Source organism: Vulpes vulpes, chromosome 6, assembly GCF_048418805.1.
Source record: "Vulpes vulpes isolate BD-2025 chromosome 6, VulVul3, whole genome shotgun sequence".
In the NCBI taxonomy this organism is placed as follows: domain Eukaryota; kingdom Metazoa; phylum Chordata; class Mammalia; order Carnivora; family Canidae; genus Vulpes; species Vulpes vulpes.
In genome coordinates this window covers 126,894,350-126,898,886 of record NC_132785.1, presented here as the reverse complement: position 1 = coordinate 126,898,886, position 4,537 = coordinate 126,894,350, and the positions used below count along the sequence as shown (strand labels likewise).

Genomic DNA, 4,537 nt, shown 5'->3' with positions numbered 1-4,537 from the left:
ACCTTGCAAGATGAGGGGCCAGGAGTGTTGAACCACGTCTGGGGGTAGGCTCTGACATGCATGGGCAAAGTCAGGAATCGGAGCCCGGAGTGAAGGCCTCCACAAGCCAGCTTCAGAGGGTGGAAGGGAGGTCAAGACCAGAGACAGATGGAATGACCAGTGGATGGGGACAAAGCCAGCTTCGTCATTCCCCACTGTGGGTCCATCCTCTGGGCACTTTTTCACTGGACAGTTGAGAGGGAAATAAGGTTGTGCTGGATCAGGGGCTGTATGCATTAGAATTAGGTAGTGGCAAAAGAGAAAGAACAAAATCACTTAGAGTTAAATACACAAGAACTTATTGTCTCAAGAACAAGAAATGGAGAAGCTGGCTCTGCAGAGGTGGTGGGGCTATTCTGCAATATCATCGACGATCTGGGCTCCTTTCATCCATCTCTTTTTTCCTACATCCTTAGCATATAGCTTCCATCCCGTAAGTCACCTCCTGGTCTAGGAAAGCTCCTGAAGCTCCAGCCATCATATCTTAATCCCAGGTAACAGGAAAGATGAAAGGAGAATATAAAGGGAGGCTTTGCCCAGCTGTCTAAATCCTTCTGAGAAGTCATGACAAGCACTTCCATTTCCAGTCAAAATGTAGTGATATCAGGTTTTCCCTCTGATCTTAAACTAGACACACACACATATACACATGCACACTAATGAAACTACAGCTTTCAGACACTGGATAAAAGGCAGCCCAGGACAGTGAGCCCTGAGAAAAGGTAAGCACATGAGGTAAACCCTACGGCCATCCCTGGAGAGCTTTCAGTGAACATTCCAGAGAAGGGAGACCCAAACAAAACTCAGAACTCTCTCTAAGTTGGAATCCAGAGTTCTGAGACTTCAAGACAGGAGTAACACCAGAGTAACACTGGTATAACACCAGAGAAGGGAGAGAGCTACACAGTGTGAAAGAGCTTCGGAGGTCTGCAGAGGGTTCTCCTCCAGTCTTTACTGATCAATCCTGATTAATAAGTACTGATCAGTGCATGAGTGTGAGAAAACCACAAAACTGAGGAAAGAGCAATAGAAAGAAAGAGAACAATCTTCTGGGGTTACACAGGAATAAAAATTGTTCATCTTCCCACTAGCCAGAATGGCAAGACTTCATAACAATAGAGCATTGAGTAGAGATCTCAGAAGGATATTGCCTCTGTAGTGGGGTCAAATTTGCCCTAGAATAAAGGCTGACCTAGATCTGCTTACAAAGCTTAAAAGCAAGCATTGAAAGGATCAAACTGTCTCTAAGTAACTTAACTGCATCCCAGAACAAAGCCAAAAAAATATTTTTAAAGGTTTTATTTATTTATTTATTCAATACAGAGAGAGCCCGCGCTCATTGCACAAGCAGGGGGAGTGGCAGGCAGAGGCAGAGAGAGAAGCAGAGACTTCCCGCTGAGCAGGGAGTCTGATGCCAGGCTCCCTCCCAGGACCCTGAGATCATGACCCGAGCTGAAGGCAGACACTTAATGGACTGAGCCACTTAGGCACCCCCAAAGCCAAAAATATTTAAAGGAACACGAAAAACTTTGGCACCTAACAAAGAAAAATTACCATACTTGGCATCCAATCAAAAACTACCAGGAATGCAAAAAAGGAGGAAAATGTGACTCATAGGAAGAAGAAAAATAAATCAATAGAAACAGATCCAGAAATGGCCAGATGATAAAAAGAGTAAAATAGATGGTAAAACAGGTATATGTCCAAGAAGGCAGAGAAAATCATGAGCATAAATAAGGGAAAAATAGAATATATTTTAAAAGACGCAAACTGAACTTCTGGAGTTAAAATACAATGTATGAAGTTTTTAAAAAATATATACAAATGGAATTTAACAGCAGATTAAACACTTTAAAAGGAAAACTTAGTGAACTTGAAAGTATGGCAATAGAAATGACCCAAAATGAGACATAGGGAGGAAAATGAGTGGGAGGAAAAGTGGACAGGGGATCATTGAGCTGTTGGACAATATCACTGGTCTAATATATGTGTAATTGGAGCCCCAGGGAGGAAAAAGGAGAGAGGACAGAAAAATTATTTGAAGAAATAATAACTATGACTTTTTTCTGATTTGATGAAAATCTTAAAACTACAGATCCAAGAATTTCAATGAATCCCTAACTGGGAAGAAAACTAGCCTAGGCCATTATCATAATCAAATTGCTGAAAACCCACAAAAGGAAATAAAAAGCCTCATTACATACAGAGACTCAAGGTAAGAATGATCACAGACTTCTTTTTGGAAACAATCCAAACCAAAGATAGTGAAATGACATCTTTTTTTTTTTAAGCATTTTAGTTATTTTTAGTTAAAGAAAAACAGACTTTTCCAAGGGTGACAAAGTGAACTGAAGGTCAGATGGAAGGAAGCAGGGTGTGTGGGCTGTTCAAAGCTCTTGCTCCAAAATCTGGAGGCAAGGAAAGAAGGTCCTCCCAAGAATTCAAGGGTGACTGGCCAGCAGAGGGATGATTTTGATGACTTTGGGCACTGGATCAGTCTAAGTAGGCTCTAAGGTGATTTCCACCTGCTAGTTGGTTGACATGATTAATATTATCACTCTTAGGGGCTATTACATTAAGGAATGATGCAGGAAGCAAAGAGAGTGGCTTATTCAGTTGGATTCTGAATCACAATCAGGAAATAGTCTTTATCTGGTGCAACCATAATTTCATTTTTCTTGGAGCGAATTCGAAGGAAGGTGAGATCATTCTGGGGGTCAATTTCACGCACGGTGCTCCAGGCCTTCAAGATGAAGTTGTGCATGAGGTTGGCATACTGTGTGGTAGTGGGATTGTCCATGGTGCTCTTGATGGGAATGCCTTCTGTGTTCACCACGATGATGCCCTGTACTCCCTTCTGGCTCTGAAGTCGCTTCAGTGTCTCCTCCACCTCTGCCATTTCCAACCGATCCCATAGCTCCTCAATGCTGGCGCTCAGTCCAGGCCCAACATCTTTTTTTTTTTTTTGAAAGAAAAAAAGGTTGTCAATGCACAACTTGGTGCATTTTTTTTTTTTAGGTTTGAAATGTTTTATAGAATAAGACAATATTCTTTTCAACAAACTTTTAAAAAAAATGTACAGTTTTGTTGTTTCCACCTCCCCCCTCCCCTGCCCCTGCTTGTGCACCCTCCCCCTCCACCGCCCCTCCCCAGCAGCTCAGCCCCACCCGAACAGCCCCTGTTTTCCTTGGTTGTGTTTTGGGGGGTGCCTGGCACCCCTAGAGATTCAGCTTCATGCCTGACAGGCGAGAATGACAGGGGCTTCACCGATACCCTTGGTAACCGTAGTAGTTCCTGTAGTATTGGTCTCTGTCCTGGGGGTGGTGGTAGTAGTAATTCTGCCAATCCCGATTGTATTGTCTGTAATAGTCTCTGGTGAAAATATCTTCCAAACATGGGGGTAAAAATAAACATTTCCAGACTCTAAAAAATTAGAGGATATTCATCACCAGGAGACCACCTCAAAATGTTAAAAAAGAGTCCTTCAAGCAGAAGAAAATGATAACAGAAGGAATCTGGACCTACACAAAGGAATGAAGAGCACCAGAAATGGCAATTATGTGGGTAAATATAAAACATTTTTCCTCTTGTTTTTAAAGATCTCTTTACATGATACTTTACTCTTTAATGGAGAAATAATAACAGTGAATTGTGGAACTTACAATACATGTAGAAGTGAAATGTACAATAAAATAACCCAAAGTCACAAAAGAGAAGAAATGGAAGTATATTGTGGTAATTTAGTATTATTTATAGGTAGAGTCTGATTAATTAAAGGTGTATACTATAAACTCAAAACCACTAACTAGCAACAACTCTTACACATGTACAACCAAGGCAGTAAACCTGATAAGCCAAAACAGGATAAAATGGAATAATAAATATTTCTCAATTGATCAAAAATATAGTCAGGAAAATAGGAAAAAGGGAACTAAGAACAGATGGGCCAAATAGAAAATAAATATTAAGATAATAGATTTAATACCACTGTAATAATAATCATATGAACTATAAATCGTTTAAATTCACCAATTAAAGAGCAGAGATTTTCAGATAGGATGAAGAAGCAAGACCCAATTGTACAGTGTCTATAAAAAAGCCACTATAAATATAAAGGCATAGTTGGAGTAACAGTAAAAATGCAGAAAGAGATGTACTATATTAGCACTATTTAAAAGAAAGCTGAAGTGGCTATATTATTATATGAAGTAGATTTAGGAGAAAAGAATTTTACCAGGAATAAAGGGGGTCATCTGATAATGATAAACAATTCAATTCCTCCTCGAGAGTTCACGACAGGCTTAAATGTTTATGCACCTAATAAAAGAACTTCAAAATGCATGATGCAAAAACCATAGCAACACAAAGGGAAATAAACAAATTCACAGTTATTAGTTGGAGATTTCAACACTATTCAATATTTGATAGAAGTAGATAGAAAATCAGTAAAGATATAGAAGATCTGAACAACACTACCAATGAACTTGACATTTGTGGA

General features: G+C 39.8%; 1 pseudogene; it reads right to left on the bottom strand.

Moving 5' to 3' along the window:
- Positions 1–2,316: 2,316 nt before the first annotated feature.
- Positions 2,317–2,979, bottom strand: LOC112930244 (dynein light chain roadblock-type 1 pseudogene; annotated as a pseudogene).
- Positions 2,980–4,537: the final 1,558 nt, after the last annotated feature.